The 24,838-nt window shown below is 33.3% G+C and overlaps 1 protein-coding gene and 1 long non-coding RNA gene across 2 annotated transcripts in view; both read left to right on the forward strand.

The window, feature by feature from the left end:
* The window catches only part of LOC145684280 (disks large 1 tumor suppressor protein-like), a gene marked incomplete in the record, with an annotated part of 1,496,324 nt that overhangs the window by 259,027 nt on the left and 1,212,459 nt on the right, over positions 1-24,838 (forward strand).
* LOC145684278 (uncharacterized) lies at positions 2,017-7,888 on the forward strand. Its single transcript, XR_014131269.1, has 3 exons — positions 2,017-5,188; positions 5,971-6,106; positions 7,338-7,888. It is a non-coding gene; the product is annotated as an uncharacterized LOC145684278 (long non-coding RNA).

A 24,838-nucleotide genomic window follows, 5' to 3' on the forward strand; every position in this document is an offset into this window, starting at 1 on the left:
CATGAAATTCTGATTAGGGCTTGTGAAATTTCGTAAGGCTCCTTTCTCAGATAGGTGAGTGCTTCGTCATGTCGCTGCGGTGTAAGTATACATTAAATCATTATTTTTAAAAAGAAAGAAGAAACGGTTGTATTGAAATGTAATATTTGAAATGATTAAATTTCGTGTGACGTTTTTATTTGACGTCATACGAATGTAGAATAAAACCATTGAACAGAGTGAAGTGTGTGAAGTAGACCTTTACGAATTGTGTTGTGCTCATCTGTGTATTAGAAGAGATTGTCAGCATACTGAAACTCTACGTTTTAGTAAGATAAAACATAGTTGCTATTCTCTCTTTCTTTCTCTTTTAATCATCTCTAAGGTGCTACCTAATTTCTATAGATAGTGATTATTTGAATTAATATACGTATTAGCATTTCACGTTGTAATTCCTCATTTGAATTAACTTTTCTTGTCTGTCTTTAAAATATAATTTGAAATGGAGTCCCTATTACATAACCATTCAGTTCATTTTCCTATACTTCAGGCTGATGGAACTCCAGCTACTTTGTTTACACAATCTAAGTATTACCAAGGGAATTATGGTGTCTTATGTTCCTTTAAAGAGTATGTACCATCATATTCAGAAAAGAAAGATATTGAAATAAGAAATTTGTACACGCAATCCCGTTATCAGCGATGGTTTTTGATTTATATTACCCCTGCTAGCATTGACTTTCAGGAAATGCTAGAGTTAGGAGGACATAGATATTTTTTATCCGTAGTGTCATCACTTATCAAAACTTGCTGGCCATTACGTGATGCAACTTTTTTTCGCATTAAAGGTTCATCTGAAAAATTTCAGATTTGTGCAATTTATCAAGGTGTGGGTAATCAGATACAGCTACAGGAACGATTAGCCAGATATAAGTGTAGGTGCATCTTTAATAGTGTAATTCAAATTGCGGACCTATTGTCAACATGTGAAGAAATGTGTAAGAATGCATCATGCATTATATCACAGAATACTACACTGATAGACCTATCCGCTTTCGCAGATTTGTTCAAAAAACGTAACACATGGCTAATGTAATTTGTCATCTGAATTACCTTTTCTTGTTTGTCTTAAAAGCAATACATCTTCACGGGTAATCACTTAACGTACGGACAGCTAAGAAAAAGTATTCTTCAGTTGAGAAAATTTCTTTTCCTATTACAGTACCAATTTGAGAAGCTATCAAATTATGACTATTCCAAAGATAACGTGACAAGAAAAACAGATTAATTCATTTGTTCCCAAGTTAATGCGAAAAAGAAAATTTGTCAACTATAGAATACTTTCTTTTTCGTTTGTACAGAAAGATTATATGACTTAGATTTTTGTCTCATATATCATCGGAGATATTCTGATTCTTTTAGAATAGAATGCAATTTAATATAATATTTCCATGGATATAGTGTTTAGCATTGAGTTATTCAGGTTTATTATTTAGTTTACTTTTACGTTATTATATGTAGGAATTTATTTTCTTGTTCTTTGACACTACTTGCTGAAAACAATACATATTCGCGTCAAATCACTTAGAGCACGTATTTTCTGTGTAGGAAACTTGAGTTCGACTCTTGATTGATTCCAATTTAACCTGTAGATTCATGTTTCGTATAGCCTCGAGATATTCTGATTCTTGTAGAATAGAATGAATTTTAAATGTAATATTGACCTGATTATAGTGTTTAGCATTGTATTATATATTCCATAGCTAGTTATTTAATTAAGCATTGTATTATATATTCCATAGCTAGTTATTTAATTACTATTACTGTTAGTATATGTAGGGCTTTATTTCTTGCTCTTTAAAATTACGGAAAGAATTCATTTTATAAGTATAGTATTTATATAGTTTAATAGTAGTGATTTTTGATTATTATTTCAGTGCTTATTTAAGCGATATTTTCGTAACGTAGATAGTATTAGTATTGGAATTAATTATTTCATTGTTTTTCGTGGATGTGCGTGTCTATATTATGGGAAACCTGAGTTCGACTCTTGATGATAGTTAATGTAGATCGAATTCCACGTTAGGCTGTAGATTTACGTCTTATATAATCAAATCAAATCTAATCCTTCTAGACTAAGTTTTTCAAAGAATTGATAATGAATGGGGAATTTATTTACCTCTAATGTGATACTTAATTGCTAAAAATAGTGATTATTTAAATTCTTATACGTATTATCATTTGAATTACGTTTTTCTTGTTTGTCTTAAAATAGAATTTGAAATGAAGTTCCTCGTACATAACTGTTCAGTTCATTTTCCTAAACTACAAACGGATGGAATTCCAGCTACTTTGTTTACAAAATCTAAGTATTACCAAGGGATTTATGGAGTCTTATGCTACTTTAAAGAGTGTGTAACATTATATTCAGAAAAAACGATATTGAAATTAGTAATGCGAAAAAGAAAATTTGTCAATTATAGAATTCTTTCTTTTTCGTTTGTACAGAAAGATTATATGGCTCAGATTTTTGTCTGATATATCGTCGGAGATATTCTGATTCTTTTAGAATAGAATGCAATTTAATATAATATTTCCTTGGATATAGTGTTTAGCATTGAGTTATACAGGTTTATTATTTAGTTTACTATTACGTTATTATATGTAGGAATTTATTTTCTTGTTCTTTGACACTACTTGCTGAAAACAATACATATTCGCGTCAAATCACTTAGAGCACGTATTTTCTGTGTAGGAAACTTGAGTTCGACTCTTGATTGATTCCAATTTAATCTGTAGATTCATGTTTCGTATAGCCTCGAGATATTCTGATTCTTGTAGAATAGAATGAATTTTAAATGTAATATTGATCTGATTATAGTGTTTAGCATTGTATTATATATTCCATAGCTAGTTATTTAATTAAGCATTGTATTATATATTCCATAGCTAGTTATTTAATTACTATTACTGTTAGTATATGTAGGACTTTATTTCTTGCTCTTTAAAATTACGGAAAGAATTCATTTTATAAGTATAGTATTTATATAGTTTAATAGTAGTGATTTTTGATTATTATTTCAGTGCTTATTTAAGTGATATTTTCGTAACGTAGATAGTATTAGTATTGGAATTAATTATTTCATTGTTTTTCGTGGATGTGCGTGTCTATATTATGGGAAACCTGAGTTCGACTCTTGATGATAGTTAATGTAGATTGAATTCCACGTTAGGCTGTAGATTTACGTCTTATATAATCAAACCTAGTCCTTCTAGACTAAGTTTTTCAAAGAAATTGATAATGAATGTTTGGATTCCAAGTTAATCTGTAGATTCATGTTTCGTATAGCATCGAGATATTCTGATTATTGTAGAATAGAATGAATTTTAAATGTAATATTTACCCAAATATAGTGATTAGCATTGTATTATATATTCGGTAGCTAGTTATTTAGTTACTATTACTGCTAGTATATGTAGGGCTTTATTTCTTGCTCTTTAACATTACGGGAAGAAATCATTTTATAAGTATAGTATTTATATAGTTTAATAGTAGTGATTTTGATTATTATTTCAGTGCTTTTCGACTATCGATGATAGATAATGTAGTACGAATTCCACGTTGATTTGTAGATTTATGTCTTATATAATCAAACCTAGGCCTTCTACACTAAGTTTTTCAAAGAATTGATAATGAATGGGGAATTTAATCAACTCTAAAGTGGTATCTAATTGCTATAGATAGTGATTATTTAAATTCTTATACGTATTATCATTTGAATTACGTTTTTCTTGTTTGTTTTAAAATAGAATTTGAAATGAAGTTCTTCGTACATAACTATTCAGTTCATTTTTCTAAACTACAAACGGATGGAATTCCAGCTACTTTGTTTACACAATCTAAGTATTACCAATGGAATTATGGTATCTTATGTTCCTTTAAAGAGTATGTACCATTATATTTAGAAAAAACGATATCGAAATTAGAAATTTGTACACGCAACCCCGTTATCAGCAATGGTTTTTGATTTACATTACCCTGCTAGCATTGACCTTAAGGAAATGTTAGAGTTAGGAGGATATAGATATTTTTTATCCGTAGTGTCATCACTTATCAAATCTTGTTGACCATTATGTGATGCAACTTTTTTTTCGCATTAAAGGTTCGTCTGAAAAAAAATTCAGATTTGTGCAATTTTTCAAAGTTTGGTAGTCAGATATAGCTACAGAAACGATTAGCCGGATATAAGTGTAGGCACATCTTTAATAGTGTAATTCAAATTGCGGACCTAATGTCAACATGTACAGAGCTATGTAAGAATGCATCATGTATTATATCACAGAATATTACATTGCTACTCCTTCTGTATATAGGATAGGTCAGTGTTTCTTTCTATACATATATGCTATCTTTTGTTGTTCAGCATTACGTCACTTGATGTGAGATCATCACATTAACACTTCTCACTTTTAATATTTATCTTTACACGTATGTAGTTCATTCATTAAAAAAGTAAACTTGCGATGTTTAACAATGATGATGATGAGCGTGTACAATAGATTTCAATCTTTTAATGGTGTCATTCATTTTTAATGTTAAACTTTCGTTTTGAAAGTAATTAATTTTCAGCAGCGGGTGAGGAGCGCTGCTGCACTCTACAAAACTCCTCAAGAAGCCAATATTATCACCCTGAGGAAATGCAAGGTGATTTCTGTACTTTTAAAAATAATTACTTTCAAAACCCTTTTGTGCTTTCCTCTTTTATCTTTTCATTTGCTTTTCATTATTTCACTGTACTTCAAAGGTAGCACTTAGTCATTTCCCTTACCTTTCCATGTATATGCAACTATATATAGTATTTTACTCAACATTATGCGTATATATATATATATATATATATATATATATATATATATATATGAAGAAGAAATGAAAACAGGATTATCTTGCGTTTAAACCTGTTAGAATATGAACTGCTCAAAGGAATGTGACGCATCTATCTTTTAGCAATAGGTAAGTTTTAAATATCTGTTTTCAATAACAGATAAATAATTACTTTTTATTTAAAATAAAATACTTGTTTTCTTTCAAGGAACAATTCATGTTCACCACGTAAATTAACGATTCATTCTTGTTTCTTTACAGTACACTTTAAAAGAGGATACGTCTTCAAGAGACACTGAATCAAGATTTTCTACGATCAAACAGGTACGAAGACGAAACACTGATCAAAGATCATCTCTCTCTCTCTCTCTCTCTATCTCTCTTTTACAAATAAATAAGTTTTATAGCTTTCTTTCGGATAAAAAAAAGATCCATAACTGCTTTTCGTCTTTTAGAATATGTATGATAATATTAATAATTACTTATTTCTTTTAGGTAAAACATTTGCTTCTTTTTTTTTTACAAAATTCAAAACGAAGTATTGAAATTATATAAGTTACCACCGGGAATTGAATTCGTGTGTTACAAGAATAAGTCAAATGCATACAGATGCAATATTCAATGGAACGGTTATTTGCTTTAAAGAAGAGAAAACTATTGGTTAGTATAGGAATATTGATAAAAAATACCATTGGTAAAAAATATATAGTATTAACTGTACGAATTTCTTTTCTAAAAAATAAGAAAGAAGGAAGGAAAGAAAAGTTAACTTTGACTTTTCGTGCTAAGAAAATATAGTTTAACGTTTTGATCAACACCGAAGCTATGTGAGTCATAAATTATTGTAGTATTTCAAGAAGTAAACTGGAGTTATTGAATGAATAATTAGATTGCATATTGACTGAAATTGCGATCTTTACTGGTATCAAATGGTATTTGCTTAAGAGAAAAGACAATTAATGATAGGTATTGTTTTATTTAGGATTTTTATATCTTCTTAAAATATGAAGATTGTTAGTGTTGCAATTATAGTTACTTGTTTTTCTTCCAGGAAACAAGTTCATGTTCACCGCGTAAAGTAACTGATTATTCTTGTTTCTTTACAGTACACTTTAAAAAAGAGGATACGTCTTTAAGAGACGCTGAAAACTACCTGAAGCAACATTTTCTATGGTCAAATCTGATCGAAGACGAAACACTGATCAAAGAGCAGTGACGCAACTCTCTCTCTTTTACGAATAGGTAAGTTTTATCTTTCTTTCAGATAAAAAAAAAGATCCATATCTGCTTTTCGTCTTTTAAAATATGTATGATAATATTAATAATTACTTATTTCTTTTAGGTGAAACATTTGCTTCTTTTTATTTTTAAGTTAAGATAAAGAAAAACCTATAGATACGGTGTTTTGTTCATTAGAATACATTATTCGTAAAACCTTTTTTTCTTGCAAGATACAATCATTAGAGATTCAAACTGCACGAATAGGTTACTGCGGTTCGTTAAAGATATTAATAACATTCAATACCAAAGATGTATGAGATGTAAACCTATATTTATAAGATTCAAACGGGGTATTGAAATGATATAAGCTACTATCAGGAATTGAACTCAGATGTTCCAAGTATAAGTCAAATGTATACAGTTGCAATATTCACCGGTACGGTTGTTTGCTTTTAAAAAAGAGAAAACTATTAGTTAGTATAGGAATATCGTTGGTAAAAAATGATAGTTTATAGTATTTGCTTTAAAAAAAGAGAAAACTATTAGTTAGTATAGGAATATCGTTGGTAAAAAATGATAGTTTATAGTATTAACTGTACGAATTTCTTTTTTAAAAATAAGAAAGAAGGAAGGATGGAAGTAAAAAAGTTAATTTTGATTTTTCGTGCTAAGTAAATATAGTTTAACGTTTTGTTCAACATCGGTGCTATGTGAGTCATAATTATTGTAGTATTTCAAGAACTAAACTAGAGTTTCGAATTAATAATTAAATTGCATGAAGATGTGATATTTACTGTTATCGTGTGGTATTTGTTTAAGAGAAAAGAAAACTAATGAATAGGTGTTGTTTTTATACTATACTATGCTCAAATTAAGAAACGAATTGACATTTAGAGAAAACTGTTATTCTGTTGTCACAATCATGAGTAGGCCACTAAGGCATCCTCTACAACTTTACCCTCTATAATGGAAAATAATTTTAAGAGGACAATTCAGTGATATACTCATTATGAGGCAACAGAGTAACAGTTTTTGTCTAAATGTCAATTCGTTTCTTATTTTGAACAGAGTATAAGAAAATGTACATACAATGAAAGAATGTCAAGAATACTTGTTATTTCTCGTTCTTGTTCTTTCTCATTACGGGAAGAAATAATTTTATAAGTATAGTATGTTGCTATAAGATAAGTGTACTTTTTGAAGATTAATTTATATTTTCTGATAATAAAAATTTGTATTTCTTTATTTCCAGAAAAGATGATGCCAATCCCCCGTAGTGTTGCAATGACCATTGTAGGGTATTGTGAAGATAAAATCAGAAGAAGAGGAAACAAAAAGATGTACTATATTTCTAGTGTCTGTCCAAACAATAAATTGATAAAAAGAAGATGGCACACATACGATGATTGTGTCAATGTGATGCTATTAGAACTTTATCAAAAGGAAAAAAAGAAAGAGAAAGTGTAGATAAAACGATTTTGGGGGTAAAATGAGACTTAGAGGGTAAGTGTATGCGAAACCAAAGTGAAATGATAAAAGAAAAGAAATGGTTAAAGGTGAAGTGATATTTGGACTACCATAAAAAGCCAAAATGAAGAAAAATGAAAGAAAATTGTAAATATTTGTGTATATATACATATATTAAAATAAAAAGAAAAGGAATTTAAATTCCCTGTAGATAAAATTTGTTGTGAAATTCATGCTTTCATCCCATTTAATTCTATACGCTGATACCTCTTACCGAGAAAGGTCATATTTGTGGAACGTATCTTTATTTGTTCAGGGTCTTTACATAATGTACAAACCTATTACATTTTAGGTTTGAGGAGTGTGGTGTCTCACTGATAGAGGATTTACAACCAGTACTTCATTTTTTCAAATGTTCGATTCTCGATGATGGAGAGAGAGAGATAGAGGGAGCATTAAACACTTGAAAGCATTATATTGCTTCGAAATGAAGAGCTTCGAACAATGTATATCATATGCTACGCTAAAATCAATACGAAGTGCCATATATGTGAAATTCTTTTTTTTATGCAAGGATTAATTCAACTCTAAATCGTGAAGTACTTTTACTTTTATTAAAGTGTAAAATTTCCAAACAAATATACAATGTTACTCTTGTGCAGATCACATCTTTGCAATCTGTTCCTACCTCTATCCGAGTTCATGTTAATAGGTAATTGTGATAAACAAAAACTGTGAGCATTAGTTCACCTGTTTACTTCTACTTTGTTCATTCCTGTATTTTTTATTTTTATGTTTGTTATTTTTCTAAAGCAATTATGTCAGGTTAGAAGAACATGAATCTTTTTCTTTCTAGTACGTGTATTGTTCTTCTACTCATAAATGTGTATTGTTCTTCTACTCATAAATTCAATGAATTTCAGGATGCATGATAACTCTGTGATATAACGTTTATTTACATTGTCATTCTATCAACTATTATTTTTTCGTCTTAATCATATGTCCTTTTACCGAGAAAGGGTATATTTGTGGGGGCGTATCTTTATTTCTCCGAGGGTCTTTACATGATGTACAAACCTATTACATTTTAGGTTTGAGGAGTATGGTGGTTCAGTGGTAAAGGATTTAAAATCAGTACTTCGTTTTTCAAATGCTGAAGCTTCTTGGTATGCATCCTGTTGGAACTTAATGGCGATCCGTGCCTCATTTTGTCAATCATCACACCTTCAGTTAATTACTTTTAAAAAAAAGAAAGATAATGAATTCGGAATTTGCTATAACTTAGTAGAATGAGAATGTATGAGTAGATCATGAAAACTCACGGACATGATGTTCGGAGATGAAACTAGGGACTGCATGCACTTTGCTACAGTGCACGACAATTAGTAATAAATTATGCTCATTATGTTGAGGAAGACGAATGATTAAGACAAATGAATGAATGAATGAATACTTAGTAAAATAAAAATATATAAGTAGACCATGAAAACTCACGGACACTATGTTCGGAAGTCGACCACACTGGGCGGCAATTAGTAATAAAAAATTATAAGCTTACTTGATCGGAGATCGAACTAGGGACCGCATGCACTGGGGGTTGCGGAACAATGCTCTACTATACTAAGTATTCATCTGAAAGAATACGTCGTTGCTTTATCACTGAACCACACACACACAAACTTTCACATATTTCTTACGTTCGAAACGTAAGAAAATATTTCAGTTTAACGTACCACGATTATGCTCATCATACAGATAAACAGAGAGAAAGATATACACTTAGATAGTACTTATTGTCTTTTCGAGTGCAGAATAATACGCGTTCAATACTACACAGAGGTTTGTAGTGTTTGAGCCTCGTCGCCCAAAGCTTGGATCTCTCCCAACAAAAAGAATTCTTGATGCACGCCTGTGTACCTTGCTAGTATACGAATTCTATGACGGGATTCTGAGCATTTTAGAATAAATTGATGTTAATAATAGGGAATATTTTAACTACTTTCGTCCTTTTAAAGTAATATCACACACAGCTTAGACTATAATATGGAGAAAACTGTACAAAGTTCAACTTCCTAGATCAACTTAAAGAAATGGAGAAATGTTCTCTTATTTGAGAATAGACAATTGTTTTAACTTGAAGATTTGTGCCCCATGTTGAAATCGTGGGGTGCTGTGGATCAGTGGTAAAGCGTTCACCTTCTGTGATTGGGGTTCCTGGTTCGATCCTAACTCTTGCCGTGTGAACTTTGTGGTGCATATAGTCTCGCTGCTGAACGGAACGTTAAACTCAAAAATCAATCAACATCATGTGTACATGAGTAACGACATCCGAGATGTATAAGCAACACTAGTTTTGTCAAGTTTTAGATCTCAAACACTGTTTTAATATTACCTAAAACACACACACACACACACACACACACACACACACACACACACACACATACATATCTTCGCTTCGTGTTGTCTGAAACCATGACCTAAGATAATGTTGACGCGACAGCTGAAGAACAACATTGAAATACAAAACATGTTCTATTATCTTATTTTTCTGCTCTTTGCAAGTAGACATTGCAGATACAGAAACTCTCTCTCAGTTCGTTGACTTGTGTATGTGTATTTAACGTTAGATTTCACTCTTATTAACATTAGAAAATTATGAAATTAACTTCAGTGCCTCAGTGGTAGAGTGTTCACCTCTGGTGCATGAGGTCCCGTGTTCAAATCACATGTCTTTTTTCTATATACTTGTCATTAATTTTAGCGACCACAAATTCCCTGCTTCCTTTACAACTTAACGAAAAGATGCTATTGACTGTCCCCGGAAAACCGTCCTTATCATTTCATTTTTACGTTCCAGAGGGCACGGTGGCTCAGTGGTAGAGCGTTCACCTCAAGTGCTTGGATCCCTGATTCGATCCCAGTTCGTGCCCTATGAACTTTGTGGTGGACAAACATCATATGCGTGGATTTCCCTTCGGAGTTCACCAGTTTCCTTCCACTTTCTTCATTACATCATTTCATTCATTTTTTCATTATCACCTCTCCTTCATTAGCCTAGTAGACGTAACCGCAGGACGTAAAACTCACTTTTCACTTGTCCCATCGCCGTCTATTAGTATAGTACACTCAGCCTAACCGGCATAATCGTGGGACGTTAAACTCAAAGATTTCATTTCATTTTTTCGTTCCAGAGGGCAGGGTGGCTCACTGGTTTCAAACCCCCAGCTCCCTCCGTCAAGTGAACTTTCTGTGTTGGACAAACAACACGTGCGTGGTTTTTTTTCGGTGTACTTTCGTTTCCTCCCACTTTCTTTATTCTATCATTTCATTCATTTCTCATCATCACCGTCTTCTTCAGTCTAGTCAATATATCCATGAAACTTAAAATTGGAAGTTATTATTATTATTATTATTATTATTATTATTATTATTATTATTATTATTATTATTATTATTATTATTATTATTATTATTATTATTATTATTAAAAATAAACCAAGAAGTTCCGTTACTAGTGATATACATATATCCTAATTACCAGTCTTATGGCGGCTCCCTTTCCTAAATTTAGGGGGACACAATGACTCATTGGTCTATTCATCTTCCTAGCATATGCTACAGACAAACAGACAAACGTCAGCCGGTGTTCACTGGCATTTTGTCACTTCAATGCAACGTTTTCTTATCATCGCTTGATTAATAAAGCGGTAGGTAGGTTTGTGTTTTGCTTTTCGATAAGCTAATCTTCTCTTCTCTTGAATACGAAGCAACAGACAAAGAAAAAAAAAGATACTGGGAAAACAAATTTCTTTGACGCTGCTGTATATATATATATATATATATATATATATATATATATATATATATATATATATGTATGACTGTCTGTGTCTGTTTGTAGAATCTGGTTTCTTTATCACACACGAAACAACTATGAATAAATACACTTTATAACTTTATTCTTTTTTTAAAGACAAAGACTAAAAAATAAAGACAAATATATTATTTTACTCTAGTTCGATTCTTAGTGAAAGAGCATTAAATATTTCAAGACAATAAATTAAATATTTCGTTCCTTTCTGTCGTGAAAACGAAGTGAAATTCTTTTTTTTCATGCAAGGACTAGTTCAACTTTAAAATCATGAAGTACCAAATTCGATCCCAGCTCCCTACCAAAGTAGAAGTGAAAGAGCATTAAATATTTCTATTTCGTTCCTTTCTGTCGTGAAACGAAGTGAAATTCTTTTTTTTCATGCAAGGACTAGTTCAACTTGAGGCACTGACATTCAGTGAAAGAGTGTTCACCTCACGGTGGATTACTCCGTGCGAGGATTAATTCAATTCTAGATCGTGAAGTCTCGCGTTCGATTCCAATGAGAGAACTTTCAAAATAAAAGCATATTTAGGGTTCTGATTTGATTCTTAGTGAAAGAGCATAAAATATTTCTATTTCGTTCCTTTCCGTGAAGTACTGGTCTCGCCTTCGATTCCGATGAGAGGACTTTCAAAATAAAAGCATATATTAGGGTTCTGGTTCGATTCTTAGTGAAAGAGCATTAAATATTTCTATTTCGTTCCTTTCTGTCGTGAAAACGAAGTGAAATTCTTTTTTTTCATGCAAGGACTAGTTCAACTTTAAAATCATGAAGTACCAAATTCGATCCCAGCTCCCTACCAAAGTAGAATTTTGTGTAAAGTCTTTATTTCATAAGTTAGCGAAGCTACAATCAAGATTAGTTGTCTGCTTCACTTTCACTCCCAAAATAATAATAATAATAATGTGATGCTGTATTTTTTAAATTTTATTTTTATGGTTGTTATTTATGTTTTAATACCACTTTGGTCCGGGTTCGATTCTCGATGATAAAAAGAGAGAGAAAGGGAGCATTGAACACTTGAAAGCATTATAGTGCTTCGAAATGAAGAGCTTCGAACAATGTACATATCATATGCTACGCTAAAACCAATACATGAAATTCTTTTTTTTTTTTTTTTCATGCAAGAATTAATTCAACTCTAAATCGTGAAGCACTGGTCTTGCGTTTAGTGTACAGGTTCGATTCTCGATGAGAAAGCATTGAATATTTTAAGACATTAAGTATGCTCTTCGCTACAGGTTCGATTCTCGATGAGAAAGCATTGAATATTTTAAGACATTAAGTATGCTCTTCGCTATACAAAATAGCTATTCAATACATAACGAAAAGACGAAAATCAATCAATCAATTGGGAAGCTTCGAACTTGATATTCAATCAATTGAAAAGCTTCGAACGTGATAGACGTCCAAGAGTATGAGCATAGTAACAACGTTCGCTTGCGTTCTTCGCAGGAGGGAGTAGTGTGGAGGGGTTTGGGAGGTTCAAATCCATAACGAAAAGACAAAAATCAATCAATCAATCAATTGGAAAGCTTCGACCATGATAACTAATAGAACTCTCATCCGTCCAAGAGCATTTAGCTATTCAATACATAACGAAAAGCAAAAATCAATCAATCAATCAATTGGGAAGCTTCGCCGTCCAAGAGTATGAGCATAGTAACAACGTTCCCTTACGTTCTTCGCAGGACAGAGTGGAGGGGGTTTGGGATTCAAATTCATAACGAAAAATCAATCAATCAATCCATTGGGAAGCTTCGATCATGATAACTGATAGGATTCTGACCCGGCCAACAGTATGAGCATCCAAGACTATGAAGGCCAAGAGCATCTAGCTATTCAATACATAACGAAAAGCAAAAATCAATCAATCAATCATGAAGCTTCGATCATGATAACTGATAGGACTATGATCCCTCCAAGAGTATGACCACCCAAGACGATAAAGCCATCCAAGACTATCACCATAACAACAAACTGTTCTCATACACGTTCAGATAAACCAAAATTTTCCCACGCACTTCTCTGGTAGCCGTAAAAGGCTATGACCATAGCAACTAAAGGCTTGTCGAAACTTGCCTCCCAATTCCAGGAAATGATACCGAATTCTAAGAACGGGAGGGATCAAATTTCAGCCATAGTGCCTCATATCTACTCTGGCAACATTGGATTCAAGTGACAGCAACAGTCCACCGATGTGACGAACATGAGTTGCGGGAATTCACAAGCTTGCTAACACTGTCTCCCTCCCGCCCCCCGCCATCAAAAACCCAGAACCACAAACCGTAAACACTGTGAAAAACTGGGAAAAAAAAAACGAACCGTAGCGCCTCTAACATGAAACGACGGAACTAACTACTCGATCTGTCAGTCGACAACCCATGACGTCACGATCGAGAACCGATGCCAGCGCCAACCCACTTACAACGAAAGTTTAGATGACGATTTTCAGGGGATTTTAAAGGTCAGTTAGGTTTTATAAACTAAGATTTTCTTTTTAAGTCTGGATTTGCAATCTAATAATAAAAATAGTAAAACTGTTACGGTATTTTTTTAAATTGCTTTAAAATTAAGGTGTCTTATTGTCCGTAAAATACGGCATATAAGAATGCTACTGAATGACATACGGTATGCTACTAAATAAACAATATATATATATATATATATATATATATATATATATGGTTTATTCAGTAGCAACTTTATTGTCAGAAAATTTTGTTGGGGGTGAATTCAAATTCAAAAGATTGAAGAGATCAGGACCGAGTGGACTTCCCGTGAGTATGCCCTTGATGTAGACAAAACACAAGTAAATTATTAGTTACGAACCTTTTTTGGAGGAGGCGTTAAAATCAAGACTCAATGGACCCCTTTTGTAGGTGCGCTCCTGGGCGAAAAATGTTTTTGATATGCAATCAACGTCTTCCAAGAATTGGTCTCAGGTCCGCCCTTATCCTTGTAAGAAAACTAGAAGTACAGAATGTGGTACCTTTTGCGATTTTCATTTTGTATCTTTCTAGTTGGAAAGTTTTGCGTATGTTTAAAACATGCAAAAAATTGGTTTATTATTATTATTATTATTATTATTATTATTATTATTATTATTATTAGTAGTAGTAGTAGTAGTAGTAGTAGTAGTAGTAGTAGTAGTAGTAGTAGTAGTAGTAGTAACTAAGCGGGAATATAATATGACATATTATGGGGAAGTGAGGATATAATATGAGATATTAGGATGTGGGGATATAATGAAATATTATAGGAAAGTGTAGATATAATATGAGATTTTGTGGAGATGTGTGGATATAATATGAGCTATTATGGAAAAGTGATGATATAATATGAGATATTATGGAGATGTGTGGATATAATATTAAAACCGAAAAATGTAGCGCCCTTGAAGATGATCTAACGGCTAACGTAGGCTCCTTTGGTGCAGGTGGTACGGCGTTCGATTCCCGTTTCCAGAACATTGAACGCATTATTGTGGTTCGGATTCCACCTTAAAATATGAATTCACGTCTAATGCAGCATCGACACTAAAACGGGACGTTAAACTTAAACTACAAATCAACAATAAAAGATATGTCACTTCCGGCAATTCCGGTTTCAATAAAGGGACAGGCGTGACAGCTATCAATAGACAGATCGACGGACACAGTTATTCTAGAAGACTTCCTATACTTGCGCATAGCATAGTTTGGAAGTCTATTACCACTGCTAGTAATAGTATTATTATATGGCTTATTATTTTCACCTCAGATAGAATAAAGTAAAACGCATAGAAAGCTTTCAGTATATAGCTATTTCTACTGTACACATTTGTAGTTTGTTTGTCCAGTGGAAGCAGCTGCTGTCTGATGGGATTTGGTCTATCTAAACCCTTAAACGTTCTCTCCGTCTGTGTTCGCATCGTATATAGAACCAAATGGATTGAAGCTGTTGCTTAGGGCATGACCGCAGTGTTTGTTGTGGTGTGGAAGGACAGAAGCACGGGGAAGAGGCGAGGAGGGGCTTAAAGCTTTCGGATTGTGGTCCGCTAGGAATATAGGTCTTAAGAGGAACCGAAAGGCAAACAACCGCATAACCTTTGCCCTCTGGAGTCACGCTGAGGATTCAATATGAGGTTTATTTGTTAGATCGGTTGGCGTATTGCAGTATATGTGTACGTCTTTTCATTAGAGATCCTCTTAATTTTAAATGTACAAGATATCCTCATGTTCTATACGCACTAATATAGACAAATATTGTGTATATCTTCCATTAGATTTTCGAAGAAAGAAAGGAGTTGTCAAGAGGTATCAGATATTTCTTCATCATATCTAACCGCGTACGAAGCCATATGTTAATTTTCGACTCGGAAGGGACATTGGAAAGGGGTAAAATTTTGAATAAATTACGTATATGTACAGTGTATGATAAGGCCTGTAAGATAGGCACCACACGTTTTTTAGGTATGGTCCAGATTGCATACCGCATGGGGGGAGCCTGGTCGTCATTACATATTACGTATACATGCTAACATTCCTGAATTAGGTTTTCCTCATTCAAACTAGGCAAATGCCGGGATAGTACCTAACATATAGGTCGCTTCCTTCTTTTCCCAATCCTTTGTTCCTTCCCTTTCCTCGGATAGTGTGATTGTCGAGGGGCGTCATCCCTTATACGTTACGGGCTAAATGGTCATAGACGCAGAAAGCCCAGAAATCATAATCCTAATCTTTACTTTTAATGGTTTTGTATAGACATTACTCTTGTCATAGGAAAATCGAGCATGTCAGCGGACCCGAGAATCGCTAGGGACAATACCGAAAGCGTTACTCGTCATCACTATATATTCCATGCATTTTTTTTTTTTTATTTTCCAAGATTTTGCATATGAATACTATATTTTCCCCCTGAGAACGACGGACACTTTTGCTAGTATCTTATAATATGTTTTCTTTCGGTGGCGAAACTAAAAATAAAGCCGTCTTTGTTCTTTAATTTCTTTGTTCTCATGAAAAACTAAGCTGCTTGATGGAATTTATTGAACGAATTGTCCATAAATTTGATCCAATCTCGAAGAAGTAACTATGAGTATATACGGTGTTACGTAGAGAATTTAATATCACAGATGCTGCATGCCCTATTGCTAAACACAAAATCTCTCATAAAAGTTAATCGTAATTTTGGAATATGATATATATATATATATATATATATATATATATATATATATATAAAGAGAACGTACAAATCCTTTGTTCCCTCATCACGCTAATACGGCTGAACCAATTTCTTTTATTTTTGGGGGGTTATTAGGATTTGGACCCTAGATGGTTTTTATCATATCACTTTAATTTTTAATTACCAGTGTCTTGAGATAATTGACCATTCAGGTGTCCACAAATCCTTTGTTAGTTCATCATAGGTAAAAATAAACGTATTTATATGCAACCCGCATGACCGTGTCACTCGGCGGGTTAACATAAATGACAGGCGCTATAATGTTAACATTTACTGCAATCACTTGAAAGCGAAAAAGTAAAAATTATCTAAGTAACAAAGTTTATTGCGTTCCGGGGTGACCGCAGCGAAGCGGGGCGGGTTAACATAAATGACAGGCGATATAATGTTAACATTTAATGCAATCTTCTATGGTTTTTATCATATCACTTGAAAGCGAAAAAGTAAAAATTATCTAAGTAACAAAGTTTATTGCGTTCCGGGGTGACCGCAGCGAAGCGGGGCGGGTTAACATAAATGACAGGCGATATAATGTTAACATTTAATGCAATCTTCTATGGTTTTTATCATATCACTTGAAAGCGAAAAAGTAAAAATTATCTAAGTAACAACGTTTATTGCGTTCCGGGGTGACCGCAGCGAAGCGGGGTGAACGCTGCTAGTATATATATATATATATATATATATATATATATATATATATATATATATATATATATATATATATATATATATATCAAAAGTGATATTGAGTGCATATTTTTACGTAGAATTCAATACAGCGGACCTATTCACGCCATATGAGGGCACGGTAATTCAGAGATTCAGTGCTTACTTTCTGTTACGTGGAGACCCTAGGTCGATCCCCGGCCAAGTAAGTTTGTGGTGGACAACATCGTGTCCGTGGGCTTTCTCAGAGTACTCCCGTTTTCCCCACATTATCATACCACCAGATTATCCATTATCATTCATTCACTTCCCTTAATAATCCGCCTCCCTTAGCCTAATAGACATAATCGTGGGACGTTAAACTGAAAGATTTTATTTCATTTAATTCTTGTGAGCGCTATACTGTTAAGAGTCTTCATCCCGGCGAAATTAAAATACCGCTAATTTTACAGTAATTATGTGATATCTTCAAATAGATAAAATAAAATCGAAATGTGGAACAAGAGCGCCCTAGACAATATTATTTTACATGAGAAACCGTTATCACGACTCACTTATCTGCTTTCGATTTCGAGCCATTTTTGAAAATCGGCATTTATTTTCGCGTTTCTAAACAGCTGAAAACGGAAAGCCACTAAGTGACTTGTGATAACGGTATCTCACGCAAAATAATATTGTCTAGGGCGCTCTTGTTCCATATTTCAATTATCTTTTATCTATTTGAAGATATCACATAATTACTGTAAAATTAGCGGTATTTTAATTTCGCCGGGATAAAGACTCTTAAAAAATAAAATATCATATAGAACCCAATTGGCTAGATAGAATGTAATGAATGATATGCCTATTGATTTGTCCTAATCACAGAAGTTATCCTGAGAGTGTGTATTGTGCTACATATAAGTAAATATGATGGCACTAATGGCTGTGTGCACCAACGAAGCTCAACTGTTGAACGAGGGTCATAACTAAACTCGGTGAAAATGTCTGTTTGCACCAATAACGTTCAAGTTTAAGTCTCGATCAAATGGTGGACAAACTTGGTTTTAACATGAACGACCGAATTCGGAGGTTTAAACTTCGTTGATCCAAGTCAGTCTGTTTACATTCAATAATGTCTTTGTATTTTTTCACTAATGAAAGTACAATACATTTGTCGTGTTCGGATTTTTTTATTTTTTTTTTTTGCTCGTGTTTTCATTATTTTTTTTTCATCACAATTACGATTATTTAAATTAGATTACCCACAACTCTATTCATCATCTCGAAAGTCGGCACGTGGTATGCTTTCTTCATTTGTTACTTTGTTAAACGAAGATTAGAGACAAAAGACGACTACCAATCAGAGTCAATTTTACAAGCTGACCGAAGTTTACTTAAACGAGATGTACTAAACTTCGACTTTCAACGGTGCAACAAAAGTCAAGTTTCCACGTTTAAACTTGAAAGTTTAATGTTGAACGCGTTTGAGTGAACGCTCGTTTAAACTTCGTTGGTGCACACGGCTGTAAATGTCACAATTGCAAAATTCAAACGTAAGACAAACATTGTATGCCGTGTATCAAAAGAAAAGGTTGTATCCAAGATTAAAAAAAAAAAAAAAAAAAAATCACATACTTTATACGAGAGAGAAATTTTGAGTTTACTAGTTTGTTTGACTTTGTTAAAAGATGAAGAAGTACTTGTGACCGAAAGAATTTCCTTTTATTCAATTAACACAAAAAACTCATCGTCTTATTTATAAGAATTCTAGCGTCGCTGATGAGTACTTTATTTGTTAACAACTCTTTTTGTCTTATATAGGAATCAAACACGGAATAATTACGTGCACCTCAGGTTGGAGCTTCAGGGTAATCCGGTAGAAGACTATCGTACTTTCCGTGTACATGATACCAGTTTTTATTTCCGGTGATGGCGCACGGAAATTTAGATCATACATTAAATTGTACGCCCACTTTTCAACATAGCCTCAGAACTGGAAATATAGTCCACCTTGTCAACTTCAAATATACAAATAAATGCATTAAAGACATGCGAACTGACCACTCGATTTCTCAGGGAATTGCAACAGACAGCAAAGTAATACCATATTCGGAAAGTATGCACGGAAAATAATTGAGAAACTCAAGTAAAAGCAAATTAATAAGGTATTCGAAGGAGGGAAAGTAATTAAGAACACACATTTATTAGTGGTATATGTGTTTCTAAGGAAAACGTGAACACATAAAAGCAAACGAATATTCACATTCAGATGTACCTATCTATGCAAACCTTAATGGTGTTGTATATGCTTGTAAGAGAAACGTGAACACATAAAAGCAAATGTGTATTCATATTCAAGTGTATCCATGTACGGAAGTCTTGGTGTTATTTGTCCTTGTAAAGAGAACGTGAACACATAAAAGCAAACGAATATTCATATTCAAGTGTATCTATCTACGCAAGCCTTATTCGTGTTATATGTACTTATATAAGGAATCGTGAACGCATAAAAGCAAACGAATATTCACATTCAAGTGTACCATCTACGCAAGCCTTAATAATGTTGTATACGCTTGTACGGGAAACGTGAATACATAAAAGCAAACGAATATTCGCATTCAAGTGTATCTATCTATGCAAGCCTTAATAGTGTTATATGTACTTATATAAGGAATCGTGAGCGCATAAAAGCAAATGAATATTCACATTCAAGTGTGCCTATCTATGCAAGCCTTAATAATAAAACGTGAATATGTTCTTGTAAGGGAAATGTGGACACTTAAAAACAAACGAATATTCACATTCAAATATACCTTTCTATGGGTATTCATTTTGTGTTGATATTTTTGTGAGTGATAAAATAACCACTTCAAATTTAATAGTATTTGTATTTAATGGTTTCTTTCTAAAGTCAACCAAGTATTTTTATTTTATTTTTGTTTCTCTGTTTACCCTATCTGGTCCATTTTATTCTTTTTCTAGGTTTCCGTTTTGTGATAATTTCTATTCTTTTGTCTACAATATAGACAGTGTCTATATGTAAATATAGAGACAACAGTTCGTTCCTGTATTTCTAAGCGTATTGTTTTTCTTTTTTTCTTTTAAACATTCATTCCCATACTTTGAAAATTTTTCCCTGTGAATATTCGCTCTTGATTTTTCGTTTACGAGGACAATTTTTTTTGTATCTACCTTTTTTAAAAAAATAGAAAAATGTCTGTATGTTTTAGTAGAGTGAAGTGCTCTTTAGCAAATGAAATAATGTTGACGTATGTCTCATATTGTTATTTCTGCTTTCTTCATTTTTTTTTAAAGCTGGCCCGTTCGGGACAAAATGTTTTCTGAATTAAAATTGTCTCCTCATTTTTTTAAATTGAATTTATTTTTCTTCATTCGTTCGTGGGTTTTTCATCTCTTTTATACACACACTAACTTTCCGCAGTTCTGTTTTATAAAGTTTACTTACGCTATACGGTTTCGCCAAAAGGTATGGCATTCTAGAAGTTCAATTAATAATGTTACAATGAAAACATTATTTAAAAAAGAAAGTAAGCTTAGGTTAAACGGAATAATATATATGATAGTGCAGAGTTGCTATGTTAATACTTTAAAAAGAGTTAAATTTAAATGTCCTCTTGTTGAGTGATGTTAAAGCTTCAAAGAGAGTTAAATTGAAGTATCTTTTTGACGAGTCATGTTGAAGATTACAAGAGAGTTAAATTGAAATATCCTTTTGTCGATTCATGTTGAAGACTACTAGAGAGTTAAATTGAAGTATTCTTTTGTCGAGTTAAATTGAAGTATCCTTTTGTCAAGTCATGTTAAGATTACTAAGAAGCTAAATTGAAGTATTCTTTTGTCGAGTTAAATTGAAGTATCCTTTTGTCGGGTCATATTGAAGATTACTAGAAAGTTAAATTGAAGTATCCTTTTGTCGAGTCATGTTGAAGACTACTAGAGAGTTAAATTGAAGTATCCTTTTGACGAGTCATATTGAAGATTACAAGAGAGTTAAATTGGAGTATTCTTTTGTCGATTCATGTTGAAGACTACTAGAGAGTTAAATTGAAGTATTCTTTTGTCGAGTTAAATTGAAGTATCCTTTTGTCAAGTCATGTTAAGATTACTAGGAAGCTAAATTGAAGTATTCTTTTGTCGAGTTAAATTGAAGATTACAAGAGAGTTAAATTGAAGTATGCTTTTGACGAGTCATACTGAAGATTACAAGGGAGTTAAATTGGAGTATCCTTTTGTCAAGTCATGTTGAAGATTACTAGGGAGCTAAATTGAAGTATTCTTTTGTCGAGTTAAATTGAAGATTACAAGAGAGTTAAATCGAAGTATCCTTTTGTTGTGTTAAGTTGAAGATTACAAGAGAGTTAAATTGAAGTATCCTTTTGTCGAGTCATGTTGAAGACTACTAGAGAGTTAAATTGAAGTATCCTTTTGTCAAGTCATGTTGAAGATTACTAGGGAGCTAAATTGAAGTATTTTTTGTCGAGTTAAATTCAAGTATCCTTTTGTCGAGTCATATTAAAGATTACTAGAGAGTTAAATTGAAGTATTCTTTTATCTAGTTAAGTTGAAGACTACAGGAAAGTTAAATTGGAGTATCCTTTTGTCGATTCATGTTGAAAACTACTAGAGAGTTAAATTGAAGCATTCTTTTGTCGATTTAAGTTGAAGATTACAAAAGAGTTAAATTGAAGTATTCTTTTGTTGAGTTAAGTTGAAGCATAAAAGAGAGTTAAACTGAAGTATCCTTCTGTCAAGCTTACAGCAAATACAGTAATTCAAAAAGAATGAATTCATTTCGTAGCATTACAGCAGATTCACTGATCATTTGAATAGATAGGTTACTAAGTTTTACATAGTAGCGATAGCGAGTGGGATTGCTCACTGTCTCCTCTTGAGACTGAATCGTAAAAGCGGTGTCTCGTTTCGGAAAATAGGGCAACTATGCCCAATTTCGCAACATCTCTAATTTAGCAATCTAATGTATAAAATTGAAAATGACTTTGTTTGTGACTTCATATCTCTTGAACCACGTGATCAGTCTCAATTATATTTTCAACATAGACGAGGTTCGCTAGGATTTTTTTTTTATCATTTAAATTTGACGGTACATGGTAGGGAAGGGGTATATACAAGATGTAATGAACTATACCGACAAACTGTAGAAGGTTATTCCTTACATCAAAATAAGAGAAAAAGTTCATATCTACCTGTGGAGAAAAGTAGATAGTTTCAGAGCTAGAGCTGTCCAAAATCGCGAAAAATCCAAATTTTAAGACGACTTAGTTCGAATTCAAGAAACTGTGGAAGGTGGTCCTTATCAGCGTAAAGGAAGTCACGCATGACCAATCCAAAAATGCAAATTTTGTTAATGTTCAATGGGTGTACAAAGTATTCTCTCAGGGTGAAATTCCCAGACATGCAATCAGCCAAATTTTGAGATATGCTTTGACTTTATGATTGGTCCAAATTAGGCAAATAATAAGCCTTGACAGTAATAAACACGGAATTCTTTAGCGGGATTCGGAAGTATTAAGGATCGTCAGCAGCATGGTACCTCGTTCTCGGAGAAACACATGCTGCGATGTTTTCTTTCACACTTATTAGTGAAGAAAACTTGACATATACTGTGACGAAATACATACCAGCACACGTTATTCCGATCACGAAAATACATGAAGTTGCAGGTTCCAAACACTTCCGAATTCCCTCCGAAAAATTTGGTGTCCATTGTTGTTAAGGCTTACCTCCTACCTACTTTGGTCCCTCCTTAAAATCAGGCTACATCTGAAAACTCTATTGAGAGCATATCTGACAATTACATCCTGTGGGGAATACCCTTTATACCTATTGAAAATGGATGAAATATACACTTTTGGATTGTGTATGTGTGACTTCCTTTATGCTGATAAGGACCACCATTCAAATCTTCTGGAATTCGAAATAGGGTCTGTTGAAATTTTGCTTTTTCGCGATTTTGGACAATCCTAGCTCTGAAACTATGAACATTTCGCCATAGGTCCATATGAACTTTTTCTCTTAATTTATTGAGAGAAATCACCTCCTACAGTTTGTCGGTATAGTTCATTAACACCCTGTGTATATAAAAAATGATCGGAAATGACCTATATTAGTGCCGAATCAATAGTTTTCGAGATCGATGAGGTGAATAATGACACTTCTGATGTCGTTTTAAATCTAAATTTAGCCCTGCAACTTGGGGGAGGGGAGGTGGAGATATATAAAAATGGCCGATATCAGACAGCGTTTTAGTAATATTAAAAAGTGACTGACTAACAGAATATATTACTAATTTTTATTATTTTAACTCAGCGAAGCATGTAATCAAGGGCGCCAATCTTGGGGGCGTGGAGGCCCGCCCCCTCAAAGCTCACGTGTGCCCCGCATTATACCTTTAAATATACAATATTTGGCATAATTTCAATGCAATTTGTCTTTAAAATCCTCATATATACTTTCTGCATCTGAATAGCCCCCTTCCCCCAGGAATCACAAATTTACAGAGGAATCGGCGCCCTTGCATGTGATGGACGCTATAGATACACCATATTGACTTGACACCTAATCTTCCGCTCCAAGCGCTGCTATCGGCTAAAGGAATTCCACTTCCACGGCTGCAATACTCTCTCGCTTAGCAACAGCTGAACCCTTATTGGCTCAACGCGTGGGTGTAAGTTTAGTTCGCATTTTTGCCACGGATCAAGACATTTTGGCAGCATTATAGTACTCTTTATTGTGTTGAACAACGTGATCAAATGCAATGATTTATTCCAAGTTCGGAATCCCAACTCATGAAAAGCCACAGACTTATCAAACGTACCTTATAGATACATTATTATTAACATAATTTTCCAGCAATTTATTCCAGTAATTTTCCGTCCAGTTTCATCATTGTTTTTTGGCTTTCTTTTGTCACTGATGACAGATTACTCATAATGATGATGTTTAATGCTAAGCTTGTATTTTGAAAACCATTAAAATGACTCTACAAATTGAAACTTAAAAAAAAATCTCCATTTAATTTGGTTTGCATGAGTCAACACTTCTAAATTCTATACCGTATTATCCTATTTGAAAACAAACTAGAAAATGACAATAATAAATCAAGGTAGCATGTGACTAATTGAGAGGACAAAAAAATTGAAAGAAATGTCCTCAAATTGGTCCGTCCTGAAAATAAAAGTGGAGAAATAGAAAAAAAACAAGGTGATATTGTGGAGGGAAGTAAAAAAAAAAAAAAAAAGACCAGGCGAGATGAGATAGTAAACGTTCCCGTTCGATCCATGTGAGAGATAAATCCGCTCGCATTGGACGTCACGCTAGGCAAAACACATAGCAGGCGCAAGTGGAGAGGGGTGTAAGAGACTGCTATTGCGGATAACGACCGTCAGAGACCCAAATCTATGAAGCATGTAAGGAACACTCTTCGATGGACCACTTGGACGCAGTATACTGCGTCAAAAAACAGGATGAACACGTATATATATATATA

Source organism: Thermobia domestica, chromosome 4, assembly GCF_964235325.1.
Source record: "Thermobia domestica chromosome 4, izTheDome1.hap1.1, whole genome shotgun sequence".
NCBI lineage: Eukaryota > Metazoa > Arthropoda > Insecta > Zygentoma > Lepismatidae > Thermobia > Thermobia domestica.